General features: G+C 47.0%; 1 protein-coding gene across 2 annotated transcripts in view; it reads right to left on the reverse strand.

The window, feature by feature from the left end:
• LOC141191648 (oocyte zinc finger protein XlCOF7.1-like) overlaps positions 1-13,801 on the reverse strand; it is a 43,184-nt gene extending 29,383 nt beyond the window's left edge. For both annotated transcript variants that reach the window (XM_073661589.1, XM_073661588.1), the window contains exon 1: positions 13,727-13,801. The gene's annotated coding sequence lies outside the window, so the exon portion shown is untranslated. The remainder of the gene's footprint in view (positions 1-13,726) is intronic.
• Positions 13,802-19,029: the final 5,228 nt, after the last annotated feature.

Genomic DNA, 19,029 nt, shown 5'->3' on the forward strand with positions numbered 1-19,029 from the left:
TATATGATGATCCTGACCGTGTCTCATCTGCTGAGACTGAGTTGAGACGTTTGAGACAGGGATCAGGTAATGTGGAAAAATATTGTACTCATTTCCGTCGGTGGTCTACTCAAATAGGGTGGAACGATTCTGCTCTGAAGAGTCTGTTTCTTGCTGGGCTTAGTGAAAGGGTTAAAGACCTGCTAATTGCTTATCCCACACCTGAAGATTTGCAACAGGCTATGCAATTAGCTATACGGGTGGATAGGAGACTGCGTGCAAGGGTTAATGAGAGCAAATCCTCTGCTATGTCAGTTTCTGGTCATGAGAATGTGTGTACTGACAGTGGAGAGCCGATGGAGATTGGAGCGATGGCACCTCGCTCTCAAGAAAAGGACCACAGATTTTCTGAAGGTTTGTGTTTCTATTGCGGAAATTCTGGTCATTTCATTAAAAGCTGTGTGCTTCGTATGAAGAAAGAAAAAAAAATGGTCAGTCATGCCCGTATTGCCTGTTTAAATTCCAAGGGTGTATTTTTAGCTGCTTCCACTATTGCTCAGGAAAAATTAATGGAATTTCGGGTGTTTGTCAATTGTGGGTCTACTCTGAATGTAATTGATGGCGGATTCTTGGAAAAACTCAATTTAAAACCCGAACCTTTGTCATCCCCCATTGCTGTGGTTTCTGTGGATGGCTCCCCTTTGAAGAATGTTACTCTCAAGGTCTGTGAATTTCCTCTCACTATTAATGGTGTTCACCATGAGAAATTGGATTTGGTAGTTTTGAATAACTTGCCTTCTCCGGTGGTGTTGGGATTGCCCTGGTTAAAATTGCACAATCCTGTACTGGATTGGTCTACCAATGAAATTAAATCCTGGAGCCATAAATGTTATGACAAGTGTTGTAACGGGCGTATTGCTGCTGTGGATAGGGGGGAATTGCCTGTTCCTATTCAGGATTTTTGGAGAGTTTTTTCTGAGAAGGAATCGCAGGTTTTGCCTCCCCATAGAGACTATGATTGTACTATTGAATTTGTTCCTGGAGCGACTCTTCCTAAGAGTCGTTTATTTAATCTTACTATTCCTGAGAGAAAGGCTTTGGAGGAATACATACAGACAAGCTTGGCCGCCGGTCACATTAGGCCTTCCAAGTCTCCTGTGACTGTTGGATTTTTTTTTGTAAAAAAAAAGGACGGCGGTTTACGTCCTTGTCTGGATTTTCGTGAGATTAACAAAATTACTGTACGCAATCCTTACCCACTGCCATTGATTCCTGATCTGTTTAACCAGTTAGTGGGGGCCAAGTGGTTCTCTAAAATTGACCTTCGGGGGGCATACAATCTGTTGCGCATGAAGGAGGGTGACGAATGGAAGACTGCTTTTAACACTCCTGTGGGTCATTTTGAGAATCTGGTTATGCCTTTCGGTCTTACTAATGCTCCTGCATTTTTTCAGAATCTTATTAATGACATCCTTAGACCTTTGATTGGCAAAAATGTGGTTGTGTATTTGGATGACATTTTGATTTATTTGCCGGATCTGGAGTCTCATTGGCGGAGCGTACGTGAAGTATTACAGTTATTAATTGACAATTCGCTTTTTGCTAAGCTGGAGAAATGTGAGTTCGCTGTACAGAGAATTAGTTTTTTGGGCTACATTATCTTCAGCGAAGGTTTTGAGATGGACCCGGTGAAAGTTCAAGCTGTGCAGGAATGGCCTAGGCCTATTGGTTTGAAATCGATACAGAGGTTTTTGGGTTTCGCCAATTATTATAGAAAATTCATAAAAAAAATTTCTATTATTGTCAAACCTCTGACCGATCTCACCAGGAAAGGTGCTGATGCGGTTCAGTGGACTTCTGAGGCCATTGAAGCTTTTGTGTATCTCAAGGAGAGGTTCACCTCTGCTCCCATCCTTATGCAGCCTGATGTGACTAAGCCGTTTTTGGTTGAGGTTGATGCTTCCTCTGTGGGGGTTGGCGCAGTATTGTCTCAGGATAACGGGGATGGAGTACATCCCTGTGCCTTTTTTTCAAGAAAATTTTCGGAGACTGAACTGAATTACGATATTGGTAATCGGGAATTATTGGCTATTAAACTCGCATTTGAACACTGGCGCCACCTCTTGGAAGGTGCGGAATTTCCCGTTCAGGTTTTTACGGATCATAAAAATCTGATCTATCTTGATGCTGCCAAGCGCCTGAATGCCCGTCAGGCTAGGTGGGCACTGTTTTTCTCGCGGTTTAATTTTTCCGTTACTTACATCCCAGGTACTAAGAATGTTAAGGCGGATGCCTTGTCTCGCAGTTTTTCTCCCATAGTCGGTGCTGAGAAAGAGGAGAACATTTTACAAGAAGGTGTTGTGATAGCTGCTTTGGACTCCGTTTTGGAAGATGAGATTCTTAAAGCACAGGAGAATGCCCCATCTAACACTCCCCATGGGAGGTTGTTTGTGCCTGGGACCTTTAGGAGAGATTTGTTTGTTGAGTGTCACGAATCTCGGTTGGCAGGTCATCCCAGAATCTCTGAGACCAAGAGACTGGTGGGTCGCAGTTTTTGGTGGCCTGGATGGCAGAAGGAAGTCATTAAGTGGGTGCGTCAATGTACTATATGTGCTAGATCTAAGTCCTCACATACTCCTTCTGCGGGGTTACTTTGCCCTCTGGAGGTTCCCAGTGCTCCTTGGACACATTTGGCTATGGACTTTATAACTGACCTTCCCCCCTCTGAGGGTTTTACTGTCATCTGGGTGGTCATGGACCGTTTTAGCAAGATGTGTCACTTGGTTCCCTTCGTCAAACTGCCCTGCGCTAAGACTCTTGCTAAGGCCTTTGTCAAGGAAATTGTCAGACTTCATGGCGTTCCTACTGACATTGTTTCTGATAGGGGACCTCAGTTCGTGGCTCGTTTTTGGCGCGCCTTTTGTAACAGGTTGGGAGTTCATTTGTCGTTCTCATCCGGATATCATCCTGAATCTAATGGCCAGACAGAAAGGAAAAACCAGGATGTTGAGCAGTTCTTGCGTTGTTTTGTGGCAGACAATCAAGAGGGGTGGTCTGAGTTTCTGCCACTTGCTGAATTTGCTCTGAACAATCATACATCTTCTTCTGCTGGTTGTTCGCCTTTTTTTTGTTGTTCTGGGAGACATCCGTCGTTTGGGTCGTTCTCCAAGTTGGTATCTGCCGTGCCTGAGGAGGAGAATTTTTCCGGCGATTTGGAGAGAGTTTGGACGGATGTGCGTGGTAATCTTCAGGAGGCTAACAGAAAATCTAAAGACTACTTTGATAGGAAACGACAGGAGGTTTTGTTCGCTGTTGGTGACATGGTTTGGTTGTCCTCTAGGAATCTGCGGTTGAGGATTCCTTCTAAGAAATTGGGTCCCAAGTTTGTAGGGCCCTTTAAGGTGCTTCAGGTTGTCAACCAATCTGCTGTTAGGTTGGAGGTTCCTACCTCCTGGAGAATTAATCCGGTGTTTCATGTCTCTCTGTTGAAAAAAGCTGTTGTGTCGGATTGTGACACCTCTGCCTCTGTTCCTCCGGTGGTGGAGGACGGGGAATATGAAATTTCTCGCATCCTTAATTCTAGACGGTATAGAGGTAGTTTGCAGTATCTCGTGGCCTGGAAAGGTTTCGGACCCGAGGATAACTCATGGGTGAGGTCGGATGATGTTTCCGCGTCCAGACTTATCAGAGCGTTTCACAGGAGATTTCCTGATAAGCCTGGTCCTAGGGGATCCGGAGGATCCTCTTAGAAGGGGGGGTACTGTTAGAACCTTGCTCTTAGGTTTTTTCTATTGCTGGTCACATGACCTTGTTGGCCTATTTAGTCCTGCTCCGCCCTTCTGGCTTTGCTGGACTTCATTGTATTACTACTCTTTAGCTAGCCTGTGCTCAGTATCTAACTCTGTTAGTTTGCTTGGTCTTCGGACCTCTGTGTTCTATATATTTTGTTTGTTTGTCTGTCTGCTACTATTTCTGTTAGGAGGTGTCCATTTTGCTCCCAGTCCCTAGTACTTGTAGGGATTCCTTCCCCACATCTATAGGTCTCCGTACAGACTAGCTGAGGACTTTAGCAGGTCTGATCGCAGGATCAGGTTCCCTGTTACATCGTAGGGATCAAGCTGAGTTCTATCGTAGGGACAGATCTCCTCTCTTTCCTTAGCTCTGGTAGCAGAACATAACACCGGGTTCTTGCAGCGGAAGTATCCGCACAGGCAGCGGCGCTGACATCCAATTGGTCGCGGATGCTATTTAAAATTGCCGCACAAATCGGTGATTGGTCGCTGTCTTGGCCCGCGACCAATGACTGATCTTGGCGCCAAAGTTAAACACTATTGTGCTGATTGGTCGCGGAAGCTGACCGCGACCAATCACCGATTTGGGCACCAAATTTAAATATAGGCCGCGACCAATCACCGATTTGGGCACCAAATTTAAATATCGGCCGCGACCAATCACTGATCTTGGCTCCACATTTAAACACCGCTGTGGTGATTGGTCGCGGCCGATATTTAAATTTGGCGCCCAAATCAGTGATTGGTCGTGGGCAGCGTCGGCGACCAATCAGCACAGCGGTGTTTAAGTTTTGCGCTAAGATCAGTGATTGGTCAGGTCCGAAGACCGCGACCAATCATCGAATCGTCTTGGTGAGGACCGGGGAGCGGCGCTGCCTGTGCGGGTGCTTAGGCTGCGAGAACCCGGGACATGAGCGGGCGCTCGCAGCAGAAGTATCCCGACCCGCAGCGCCGCTCCCCGGTCCTCCCTTCCGCATGAAGGTCAGCGGCGCCGGCGGTCCTTCCGCTGCTACCGGCCAGGAGATGAGTGCCTCGCGCCGCTCATCTCCCGGCTGCATCTCCGTCCCGCAGATGGGTCCGGCGGTCGGGTTCCTTCTGCTGTTGCCGGCCGGGAGATGAGCGCCTCGCGGTGCTCATCTCCCGGCTGCATCGCCGCTCAGCTCCGTCCCGCAGATGAGCCGCTAACGGCCGCCATCTTTTTTTTAGAAATCCCCCGGCGCTGATTGGCCGCTGCTGGACCAATGAGCGACGCGGGATATCCTGGACAGACAGACGGGATAAGACGATTATATATATAGATATGCATTGAAAACTGGACTAACAACACACGTTATATATATATATATATATATATATATATATATATATATATATATATATATATATATATATATATATACACACACATACATACACAGTACAGACCAAAAGTTTGGACACACCTTCTCATTTAAATATTTGTCAGGACTATGAAAATTATACATTCACACTGAAGGCATCAAAACTATGAATTAACACATGTGGAATTATATACTTAACAAAAAAGTATGAAACAACTGAAAATATGTCTTATATTCTAGGTTCTTCAAAGTAGCCACCTTTTGCTTTGATGACTAGAATATAAGACATATTTTCAGTTGTTTCACACTTTTTTGTTAAGTATATAATTCCACATGTGTTAATTCATAGTTTTGATGCTTTCAGTGTGAATATTTTCATAGTCATGAAAATACAGAAAAATGAGGTGTGTCCAAACTTTTGGTCTGTACTGTATATATACTGTGACATCATCACAGGTCCTGTGCGAACAGAGGGATATATATATCCGGGTGGTTTTGAAACACAGGGGGGTCAATAGACCTGATCCCTGTGTCTCGGACACCATTAGCCTTGGAAGACACGAGGCCTGGAGGAACAGAACAGAGCTGATGGAAGCTGCTAGACCCGGCAAAGGTAAAATCGGTGCTTGAAATGGACATTGATGTTGTTACCTTGCTGAAGGCTGTATCTGAAGCCAAGCGGGCATAGCTGCCACTGAAAAGGCTCTAGGACATTACATGTGTAACATTCCTGCGAGCCACTGAGATGGACTATGTTATAGGCAGTTTATGATGTTTAATAAACTGATGGACTTTAGACTACCGGAAAACGTTGCACGTGTGCTTTAATTGACCCGGTGAAGTGAGTGCACCCCAACATGATGAATAGCGCTACCTTACAATATATATATACTTAAAACTAGCAAAATTACAAGCTGAATGGCTTGTTGTGGTTGTATATAAACAGATGTAAACAATGATGCTGAATAATTGATACAGTCACTACCATACCCTATCCTGCTTGGCCACGGAGGTTGGCACCCTAAGGAACGATAATGGCGCCCCACTCAACTGTGGCTCTCCCTCAGAAGCCGTAGTTAACCCTGATCTATATCAAAAAAGAACACTGATGCATTAAATAGAACTAGATATGTCTCAAGTTATACACTGTGTGCAGAATTATTAGGCAAATGAGTATTTTGATCACATGATACTTTTCATACATGTTGTTCTACTCCAAGCTGCATAGGCTTGAGAGCCAACTACCAATTAAGTAAATCTGGTGATGTGCATCTCTGTAATGAGGAGGGGTGTTAATGACATCAACACCCTATATAAGGTGTGCTTAATTATTAGGCAACTTCCTTTCCTTTGGCAAAATGGGTCAGAACAGAGATTTGACGGGCTCTGAAAAGTCCAAAATTGGGAGATGTCTTGCAGAGGGATGCAGCACTCTTGAAATTTCCAAACTTTTGAAGCGTGATCACCGAACAATCAAGCGTTCCATGGCAAATAACCAACAGGGTTGCAAGAAGCGTGTTGGCCAAAAAAGGCGCAAAATAACTGCCCATGAATTGTGGAAAATCAAGCGTGAAGCAGCCAAGATGCCATTCGCCACCAGTTTTGCCAGATTTCAGAGCTGCCACGTTACTGGAGTATCAAATATCACAAGGGATATGGCCAAGGTAAGGAAGGCAGAAAAACGACCACCTTTGAACAAGAAACATAAGATAAAACGTCAAGAATGGGCCAAGAAATATCTTAAGACTGATTTTTCAAAGGTTTTATGGACTGATGAAATGAGTGAGACTCTTGATGGGCCATATGGATGAGCCAGAGGCTGGATCAGTAAAGGGCAAAGAGCTCCACTCCGACTCAGATGCCAGCAAGGTGGAGGTGGGGTACTGGTATGGGCTGGTATCATCAAAGATGAACTTGTGGGCCCTTTTCGGGTTGAGGATGGAGTGAAGCTCAACTGCCAGACCTACTGCCAGTTTCTGGAAGACAACTTCTTCAAGCAGTGGTACAGGAAGAAGTCGGTATCGTTCAAGAAAAACATGATTTTCATGCAGGACAATGCTCCATCACATGCATCCAACTACTCCACAGCGTGGCTGGCCAGTAAAGGTCTAAAAAAAGAAAAAATAATGACATGGCCCCCTTGTTCACCTGATCTGAACCCCAGAGAACCTGTGGTCCATCATAAAATGTGAGATCTACAGAGAGGGAAAACAGTACACCTCTCGGAACAGTGTCTGGGAGGCTTTGGTGGCTGCTGCACACAATGTTGATCAAAAACAGATCAAGCAACTGACAGAATCTATGGATAGAAGGCTGTTGAGTGTCATCATAAAGAAAGGTGGCTATATTCATCACTAATTTTTTGTGTTTTGTTTTTGCATGTCAGAAATGTTTATTTCTAAATTTTGTGCACTGATATTGGTTTACCTGGTGAAAATAAACAAGTGAGATGGGATTATATTTGGTTTTTATTAAGTTGCCTAATAATTCGGGACAGTAATAGTTACCTGCACAAACAGATATCCTCTTAAGATAGCCAAATCTAAAAAAAAACACTCCAACTTCCAAAAATATTAAGCTTGGATATTTATGAGTCTTTTGGGTTGATTGAGAACATAGTTGTTGATCAATAATAAAAATAATCCACTAAAATACAACCTGCCTAATTATTCTGCACACAGTGTATATAAAGGAAAGGGTATGACAGTCATCAGAGAATGGTTCAATAATCTGCCTCAATGCATTTTCCCAACAGGTTCATCAGGAGACTTGATACAGCGATAATTCATGATGTTCAGCAAAGTGTGCCTAATAGCCAGGTGTCCATGTATAAATTTTAGTGATGAGCGAGTATGTTCTGTTAACCCTTTCGCCGAGTACGCTCAGGCCGAGCTCCGAGTATTTACAGCTGCTCGGTGATATGCTTGAATCGCTCCCGTGTGCATGATTTGCGACTGTTTGACAGTTTTATTACATGTGAGGAATGTCTATTTCTTACACATTCTTCACATGTAATAAAGCTGCCAAACAGTCGCAAATCATGCACACGGGAGTGATTCAAACATATCACCGAGCAGCTGTACTCGGAGCTCGGCCCGAGCGTACTCGGACAGAACATACTGGCTAAACACTAATAAATATCCCTCTTCATCAAAAACCCCTCCCCATACTAGGAAACCCATTCTGATTCCTAAAGGTGAATTGTTATAAGACATATAGAATGGATTCTGCGCTACTTCTCGTGAGCTAGAGGTCCGATAATGTCCATCCCCTAGTGTGCATGTCCGGAAGTGACGCGCTTTACACTGAAACACCAGATAAACTGATTGCTGTCGTGCCACTCGTAGTAATGTGTTCCACGCCTGAGAGCATAATGGCCTATATGTGTCCAGACCATCATCCTTGTCAGTAGATAAAGTAACATACAGTTAGAGGGTTTGTCTGTGCGTTACTTCAGGTCACCTGATCACAGGGGCATAATGGGGGCATTACACTGTGGGGGAGCCTCATACATACTGCATAAGGGGCATTACACCATGTGGGGGCATCATACATACTGCATAAGGGGCATAATGGGGGCATTACACTGTGTGGGGGCATCATACATCCTGCATAAGGGGCATAATGGGGGGGATTACACTGTGCGGAGCATCATACATCCTGCATAAGGGGCATAATGGGGGCATTACACTGTGTGGGGCCATCATCCATACTGCATAAGGGGCATAATGGGGGCATTACACTGTGGGGGCATAATACATCCTGCATAAGGGGCATAATGGGGGCATTACACTGAGGGGGGCATCATACATACTGCATAAGGGGCATAATGGGGGCATTACACTGTGGGGCATCATACATACTGCATAAGGGGAATAATGGGGGCATTACACTGTGTGGGGGCATCATACATCCTGCATAAGTGGCATAATGGGGGCATTACACTGTGGGGGCATCACACATACTGCATAAGGGGCATAATGGGGGCATTATACATCCTGCATAAGGGGCATAATGGGGACATTACACTGTGTGGGGGCATCATACATCCTGCATAAGGGGCATAATGGGGACATTACACTGTGTGGGGGCATCATACATATTGTATAAGGGGTATAATGGGGGCATTACACTGTGTGGGGGCATCATACATCCTGCATAAGGGGCATAATGGGGACATTACACTGTGTGGGGGCATCATACATATTGTATAAGGGGTATAATGGGGGCATTACACTGTGTGGGGGCATCATACATACTGTATAAGGGGGGATGCCGAAGCAAAAACAACGAGTCTAAGGCCCATTATATGAAAAAAGTAGAAAATATTTTATTAGACATTATTGTTTAAACAGTATCCGGAGTGACGCAAATATGCAACCGATACGTGAGTGAGTTAAAACATACTAAAAACATATATGAGTATTACAGCAGATCACCACAGGTAACCGGTGTATATCTCACTGATATCCCCATTTCACCACTCATTGTCACATAGAAAAAAATACACATAAGGGGAAAAAGGAGAAACCATCCAAATATCACAGATTGTCATATGCAATGACTCCCAAATATACTGTGTTCTCCCTCTCCTCCCTAAAAGCAAATGAAGAGTAGAATCTAGTTACCTTTGTAGCGTGGCACCGGTACTCTGTGTGATTCCCCGACGCGCGTTTCGGCGCTAATGCCTTTCTCAAGGGGAGATATACAGGAGCATAATGGGGGCATTACACTGTGTGGGGGCATCATACATCCTGCATAAGGGGCATAATGGGGACATTACACTTTGTGGGGGCATCATACATCCTGCATAAGGGGCATAATGGGGACATTACACTGTGTGGGGGCATCATACATACTGTATAAGGGGTATAATGGGGGCATTACACTGTGTGGGGGCATCGTACATACTGTATAAGGGGTATAATGGGGGCATTACACTGTGGGGGTATCATACATACTGTATAAGGGGTATAATGGGGGCATTACACTGTGGGGGCATCATACATACTGTATAAGGGGTATAATGGGGGCATTACACTGTGGGGGCATCATACATCCTGTATAAGGGGCACAATGGGGGCATTACACTGTGTGGGGGCATCATACATCCTGTATAGGGGCATAATGGGGGCATTACACTGTGGGGGCACCATACATCCTGTATAAGGGGCATAATGGGGGCATTACACTGTGTGGGGGCATCATACATCCTGCATAAGGGGCATGAGGGCATTACACTGTGTGGGGGCATCATACATCCTGCATAAGGGGTATAATGAGGGCATTACACTGTGTGGGGGCATCATACATCCTGCATAAGGGGTATAATGAGGGCATTACACTGTGTGGGGGCATCATACATCCTGCATAAGGGGTATAATGAGGGCATTACACTGTGGGGGGCACCATACATCCTGTATAAGGGGCATAATGGGGGCATTACACTGTGTGGGGGCATCATACATCCTGCATAAGGGGCATAATGAGGGCATTACACTGTGTGGGGGCATCATACATCCTGCATAAGGGGCATAATGAGGGCATTACACTGTGTGGGGGCATCATACATCCTGCATAAGGGGCATAATGAGGGCATTACACTGTGTGGGGGCATCATACATCCTGCATAAGGGGTATAATGGGGGCATTACACTGTGGGGCAGTAAAGGGGTCCTGTACTATGAGAACAATACATTTCCTCCCTTCCTGTCTCCATAGTTGGGTCGTATGTATCTATTACAGGAAACAGAACAAAAACCTTATGATTCTTATAAAGGGGCAACACAAGACCCCAAAAGAGTCTCCGTGCTGAAGGGGTTAATGCCCCCTGCGCCCAGTAATGGGGGTCTCCACATACCTCCACCTGCAGAGCCGCCACCACATATATGGCTGCTCTGTGCGCACAGGACCTGTGATGAGGTCACAGGAGGGGAGGAGTCAGGGGTCACATGATCAGGGGCCTCAGTGGATGCAGGACTCTGCTGTGCTGGTTGTCATGGTGCTGGATGAGCTGCAGTTTATGTGTGGGGTCAGGAGGGGTTTACAGGGGGGATGTAGCAGAGCCGTGTGTGTACGAGGTGTACGGAGCAGAGCCGTGTGTGTACGAGGTGTACGGAGCGGAGCCGCGTGTGTACGAGGTGTACGGAGCGGAGCCGCGTGTGTACGAGGTGTACGGAGCGGAGCCGCGTGTGTACGAGGTGTACGGAGCGGAGCCGCGTGTGTACGAGGTGTACGGAGCGGAGCCGCGTGTGTACGAGGTGTACGGAGCGGAGCCGCGTGTGTACGAGGTGTACGGAGCGGAGCCGCGTGTGTACGAGGTGTACGGAGCAGAGCCGCGTGTGTACGAGGTGTACGGAGCAGAGCCGCGCGTGTACGAGGTGTACGGAGCAGAGCCGCGCGTGTACGAGGTGTACGGAGCAGAGCCGCGCGTGTACGAGGTGTACGGAGCAGAGCCGCGCGTGTACGAGGTGTACGGAGCGGAGCCGCGCGTGTACGAGGTGTTATAAGACATATAGAATGGATTCTGCGCTACTTCTCGTGAGCTAGAGGTCCGATAATGTCCATCCCCTAGTGTGCATGTCCGGAAGTGACGCGCTTTACACTGAAACACCAGATAAACTGATTGCTGTCGTGCCACTCCTAGTAATGTGTTCCACGCCTGAGAGCATAATGGCCTATATGTGTCCAGACCATCATCCTTGTCAGTAGATAAAGTAACATACAGTTAGAGGGTTTGTCTGTGCGTTACTTCAGGTCACCTGATCACAGGGGCATAATGGGGGCATTACACTGTGGGGGAGCCTCATACATACTGCATAAGGGGCATTACACCATGTGGGGGCATCATACATACTGCATAAGGGGCATAATGGGGGCATTACACTGTGTGGGGGCATCATACATCCTGCATAAGGGGCATAATGGGGACATTACACTGTGTGGGGGCATCATACATATTGTATAAGGGGTATAATGGGGGCATTACACTGTGTGGGGGCATCATACATACTGTATAAGGGGGGATGCCGAAGCAAAAACAACGAGTCTAAGGCCCATTATATGAAAAAAGTAGAAAATATTTTATTAGACATTATTGTTTAAACAGTATCCGGAGTGACGCAAATATGCAACCGATACGTGAGTGAGTTAAAACATACTAAAAACATATATGAGTATTACAGCAGATCACCACAGGTAACCGGTGTATATCTCACTGATATCCCCATTTCACCACTCATTGTCACATAGAAAAAAATACACATAAGGGGAAAAAGGAGAAACCATCCAAATATCACAGATTGTCATATGCAATGACTCCCAAATATACTGTGTTCTCCCTCTCCTCCCTAAAAGCAAATGAAGAGTAGAATCTAGTTACCTTTGTAGCGTGGCACCGGTACTCTGTGTGATTCCCCGACGCGCGTTTCGGCGCTAATGCCTTTCTCAAGGGGAGATATACAGGAGCATAATGGGGGCATTACACTGTGTGGGGGCATCATACATCCTGCATAAGGGGCATAATGGGGACATTACACTTTGTGGGGGCATCATACATCCTGCATAAGGGGCATAATGGGGACATTACACTGTGTGGGGGCATCATACATACTGTATAAGGGGTATAATGGGGGCATTACACTGTGTGGGGGCATCGTACATACTGTATAAGGGGTATAATGGGGGCATTACACTGTGGGGGTATCATACATACTGTATAAGGGGTATAATGGGGGCATTACACTGTGGGGGCATCATACATACTGTATAAGGGGTATAATGGGGGCATTACACTGTGGGGGCATCATACATCCTGTATAAGGGGCACAATGGGGGCATTACACTGTGTGGGGGCATCATACATCCTGTATAGGGGCATAATGGGGGCATTACACTGTGGGGGCACCATACATCCTGTATAAGGGGCATAATGGGGGCATTACACTGTGTGGGGGCATCATACATCCTGCATAAGGGGCATAATGAGGGCATTACACTGTGTGGGGGCATCATACATCCTGCATAAGGGGTATAATGAGGGCATTACACTGTGTGGGGGCATCATACATCCTGCATAAGGGGTATAATGAGGGCATTACACTGTGTGGGGGCATCATACATCCTGCATAAGGGGTATAATGAGGGCATTACACTGTGGGGGGCACCATACATCCTGTATAAGGGGCATAATGGGGGCATTACACTGTGTGGGGGCATCATACATCCTGCATAAGGGGCATAATGAGGGCATTACACTGTGTGGGGGCATCATACATCCTGCATAAGGGGCATAATGAGGGCATTACACTGTGTGGGGGCATCATACATCCTGCATAAGGGGCATAATGAGGGCATTACACTGTGTGGGGGCATCATACATCCTGCATAAGGGGTATAATGGGGGCATTACACTGTGGGGCAGTAAAGGGGTCCTGTACTATGAGAACAATACATTTCCTCCCTTCCTGTCTCCATAGTTGGGTCGTATGTATCTATTACAGGAAACAGAACAAAAACCTTATGATTCTTATAAAGGGGCAACACAAGACCCCAAAAGAGTCTCCGTGCTGAAGGGGTTAATGTCCCCTGCGCCCAGTAATGGGGGTCTCCACATACCTCCACCTGCAAAGCCGCCACCACATATATGGCTGCTCTGTGCGCACAGGACCTGTGATGAGGTCACAGGAGGGGAGGAGTCAGGGGTCACATGATCAGGGGCCTCAGTGGATGCAGGACTCTGCTGTGCTGGTTGTCATGGTGCTGGATGAGCTGCAGTTTATGTGTGGGGTCAGGAGGGGTTTACAGGGGGGATGTAGCAGAGCCGTGTGTGTACGAGGTGTACGGAGCAGAGCCGTGTGTGTACGAGGTGTACGGAGCGGAGCCGCGTGTGTACGAGGTGTACGGAGCGGAGCCGCGTGTGTACGAGGTTTACGGAGCGGAGCCGCGTGTGTACGAGGTGTACGGAGCAGAGCCGCGTGTGTACGAGGTGTACGGAGCAGAGCCGCGTGTGTACGAGGTGTACGGAGCAGAGCCGCGCGTGTACGAGGTGTACGGAGCAGAGCCGCGCGTGTACGAGGTGTACGGAGCGGAGCCGCGCGTGTACGAGGTGTACGGAGCGGAGCCGCGCGTGTACGAGGTGTACGGAGCGGAGCCGCGCGTGTACGAGGAGTACGGAGCGGAGCCGCGCGTGTACGAGGAGTACGGAGCGGAGCCGCGCGTGTACGAGGTGTGCGGAGCGGAGCCGCGCTTGTACGAGGTGTGCGGAGCGGAGCCGCGCGTGTACGAGGAGTACGGAGCGGAGCCGCGCGTGTACGAGGAGTACGGAGCGGAGCCGCGCGTGTACGAGGTGTGCGTAGCCACGCGTGTACGGAGCGGAGCCGCGTGTGTACGAGGCGTACAGAGCGGAGCCGGGTGTGTACGAGGCGCACGGAGCGGAGCCACGTGTGTACGAGGCGAGCGGAGCCGTGTCTGTACGAGGCGTACGGAGCGGAGCCGCGTCTGTGCGAGGCGTATGGAGCCGTGTGTGTATGAGGTGTACGGAGCAGAGCCGCGCGTGTACGAGGTGTACGGAGCGGAGCCGGGTGTGTACGAGGTGTACGGAGCGGAGCCGCGCGTGTACGAGGAGTACGGAGCGGAGCCGCGCGTGTACGAGGAGTACGGAGCGGAGCCGCGCGTGTACGAGGAGTACGGAGCGGAGCCGCGCGTGTACGAGGAGTACGGAGCGGAGCCGCGCGTGTACGAGGTGTGCGGAGCGGAGCCGCACGTGTACGAGGTGTGCGGAGCGGAGCCGGGTGTGTACGAGGCGCACGGAGCGGAGCCACGTGTGTACGAGTCGAGCGGAGCAGTGTCTGTACGAGGCGTACGGAGCGGAGCCGCGTCTGTGCGAGGCGTATGGAGCCGTGTGTGTATGAGGTGTACGGAGCGGAGCCGCGTGTGTACGAGGTGTACGGAGCGGAGCCGCATGTGTATGAGGCGTACGGAGAGGAGATGGGTGTACGAGGTGTACGGAGCGGAGCCATGTGTGTACGAGGTGTACTGAGCGGAGCTGTGTGTGTTCGAGGTGTACGGAGCGGAGCCGCGTGTGTACGAGGTGTACGGAGCGGAGCCGTGTGTGTTCGAGGTGTACGGAGCACATATGGGGTATCAGCGTATTCAGGAGAAATTGCACAACAAATGGTATGGTGCATTTTCTCTTTTTACTATTCTGAAAATGCTAAATTTGAGCATTAAACAGAAGTTTTGTGGTAAAAATAAGATTTTTTTATTTTCTTGACTCAACGTCATAAACTTCTGTGAAGCACCTGTGGGTTCAAGGTGCTCACCACATATCTTGATAAATTCCTTGAGGGGTCTAGTTTCCAAAATGGGGTCACTTGTAGGGGGTTTCCACTATTTAGGCACATCAGGGGCTCTTGAAACGCAACAATGCGTCCACTACCGACTCCAGCCAATTTTTTGTTGCTAAAGTCGAATGGTGCTCCTTTCCTTCCGCGCCCTGCCGTGACCCCAAACATTAGTCTTCCACCACATATGGGATACCAGCGTATTCAGGAGTAATTGCACAACAAATTGTATGGTCCATTTTCTCATGTTAGATTTGTGAAAATGCTAAATTTTGGACAAAATAAAATTTTTGTGGGAAAAAATAAAATGTTCATTTTTTTCCATTCACATTCCATTAATTCCTGTGAAGCCCCTGAAGGGCTAATAAACTTCATGTATGTTGTTTTGAGCACCTTAAGGGGTGCAGTCTTTAGAATGGTGTCACTTTTGGGTATTTTCTGTCATATAGACCCCTCAAAGTCGCTTCAAATGTGATGTGGTCCCTAAAAAAATGGTTTTGTAAATTTTGTTGGAAAAATGAAAAATCGCTGGTCAACTTTTAACCCTTATAGCTACCTAATAAAAAAAAAAAATTTGGTTCCAAAATTGTGCTGATGTAAAGTAGACATGTGGGAAATGTTATTTATTAACTATTTTTTGTGAAATATGTCTCTGATTTAAAGGCATAGAAATTCAAAGTATGAAAATTGTGACATTTTCGAAATTTTCGCCAAATTTCCATTGTTTTTTCACAAATAAACGCAAGTCATTTCAAAGAAATTTTACCAATGTTGTGAAGTACAACATGTCACAAAAAAGAAAAAAAACAGTCTCAGAATCCGTGGGATCCGTTGAAGCGTTCCAGAGTTATTACCTCATAAAGTGACAGTGGTCAGAATTGAAAAAAAATGGCCTGGTCAATAACCCACAAAAGTGGCTCAGTCCTTAAGGGGTTAAATGGAGTATAATTACTATTATAGCGCCACTAATTCCTTGGCGCTTTACATGTGTAAAAGGGTATACATAGCAAACAACGAGTACAATAATTTGAACAAAAATTAGTCACCGACTGGTACAGGAGGAGAGAGAACCCTGCCAGCGAGGGCTCACAATCTACAAAGGATGGGTGAGTACAGTAGGTGAGGGAATATTTGACACGTTCCCTAAAAATTTATGGATTAGTATTGCAGTAATATCTGATATGTCTGATGACCACGGTTTTAGGTACTGGCCTTGTAGTATGGTATTGGTCAGCGACCAAGTGTGAATAGTTTGGAACAACACACAACTGCCAGACTTTAAATGGAGTATAAAGAACGCCTTGTAAACACCACAACACACGGTTCTACTTCGTACACCTCGTACACGCACGGCTCCGCTCTGTACACCTCGTACACGTAAAGCTCTACTACGTACGCCTTGTACACGCACGGCTATGCACACCTCGTACACGCACGGCTCCGCTTCGCACCCCTTGTACATGCTGTGACGGATCAGCTATTGGGTAGGCGCAGTTTCACACAGGAATGCAGCCTGCAGGTTCAAAAACAAACTGGTGGTTTATTAAATGTCCATAAACCAACCAGGAAAACAAAACACAACAGGCTTTTTTCTGGAACAAAAGGTATAACAGAACAAAACTCAAAATAACCCGTCCATATGCAGTACGGTTTCAGCCGTTTAAATGTAGTGCTTTTCTCTGCCTCCAGAAGACTGAGCAGCACAGGCAAGGTCTGCTCACCTTGCTCAACACACAGTACACTGAGACAGGCGCAGCTGTATTAAATCAGGCCTTATAAGACCTGGACTGGAGGTGAGCAGCTGTTCCCCTCCCTCAGCTTTTTCAGCTGCTCGTAAAACCCGGCCCTTTAATCCGAGCCCATTAACTCCCTCTCAGCACTATGTGTGCTGGAGCCTGCTTCTTCGGGTTCTACATCACCGAAGCTTGGTACTTCGGGGACACATACCTCCCGTCCACGACCTGTCCGGTAGCAACCTTACATACCCCCCTTCTGTCCAAAGCGGGGGCCTTGGCACATTCTGCCACCATACAATAGACCCTTGATAGGGCATCAGCATTACCTGGAAACTAAAATCTTGTAGGGCTAGGAACCATCTAGTTACTCGGGCATTGTTCCCCTTCTTTTCTCACATTCACCGCAGTGGGGCATGGTCCGACACTAACCTGAACCTTCTACCTAACAGGCAATATCTCAGAGTGTCCAATGCCCACTTGATGGCTAAACATTCTTTTTCCACTATAGAGTAGTTCTTCTCGCATGTGGACAGTTTCCGACTGAGGTACAGTGCAGACCAAAAGTTTGGACACACCTTCTCATTTAAAGATTTTTCTATATTTTCATGACTATGAAAATTGTACATTCACACTGAAGGCATCAAAATTATGAATTAACACATGTGGAATTATATACTTAACAAAAAAGTGTGAAACAACTGAAAATATGTCTTATATTCTAGGTTCTTCAAAGTAGCCACCTTTTGCTTTGATGACTGCTTTGCACACTCTTGGCATTGTCTTGATGAGCTTCAAGAGGTAGTCACCGGAAGTGGTCTTCCAACAATCTTGAAGGCGTTCCCAGAGATGCTTAGCACTTGTTGGCCCTTTTGCCTTCACTCTGCTGTCCAGCTCACCCCAAACCATCTCGATTGGGTTCAGGTCTGGTGACTGTGGAGGCCAGGTCTTCTGGCGTAGCACCCCCATCACTCTCCTGCTTGGTCAAATAGCCCTTACACAGCCTGGAGGTATGTTTGGGGTCATTGTCCTGTTGAAAAATAAATGATGGCCCAACTAAACGCAAACCGGATAGAATAGCATGCGGCTGCAAGATGCTGTGGTAGCCATGCTGGTCCAGTATGCCTTCAATTTTGAATAAATCCCCAACAGTGTCACCAGCAAAGCACCCCCACACCATCACACCTCCTCCTCCATGCTTCACGGTGGGAACCAGGCATGTAGAGTCCATCCGTTCACCTTTTCTGCTTCGCACAAAGACACGGCGGTTGGAACCAAAGATCTCAAATTTGGACTCATTAGACCAAAGCACTGATTTCCACTGGTCTAATGTTCATTCCTTGTGCTCTTTAGCCCAAACAAGTCTCTTCTGCTTGTTGCCTGACCTTAGCAGTGGTTTCCTAGCAGCTATTTCACCATGAAGGCCTGCTGCGCAAAGTCTCCTCTTAACAGTTGTTGAAGAGCTGTGTCTGCTGCTAGAACTCTGTGTGGCATTGACCTGGTCTCTAATCTGAGCTGCTGTTAACCTGCGATTTCTGAGGCTGGTGACTCGGATAAACTTATCCTCAGAAGCAGAGGTGACTCTTGGTCTTCCTTTCTTGGGGCGGTCCTCATGTGAGCCAGTTTCTTTGCTGCACTTGATGGTCTTTGCAACTGCACTTGGGGACACTTTCAAAGTTTTCCCAATTTCTCAGATTGACTGACCTTCATTTCTAAATGTAATGATGGCCACTTCTTTTTCTTTACTATGTGTTAATTCATAGTTTTGATGCCTTCAGTGTGAATGTACAATTTTTATAGTCATGAAAATACAGAAAAATCTTTAAATGAGGTTTGTCCAAAC

The sequence above is a fragment of the Phyllobates terribilis genome, unplaced genomic scaffold (assembly GCF_046119375.1).
Source record: "Phyllobates terribilis strain yellow unplaced genomic scaffold, ASM4611937v1 Scaffold_49__1_contigs__length_9717188, whole genome shotgun sequence".
NCBI classification, from domain to species: domain Eukaryota; kingdom Metazoa; phylum Chordata; class Amphibia; order Anura; family Dendrobatidae; genus Phyllobates; species Phyllobates terribilis.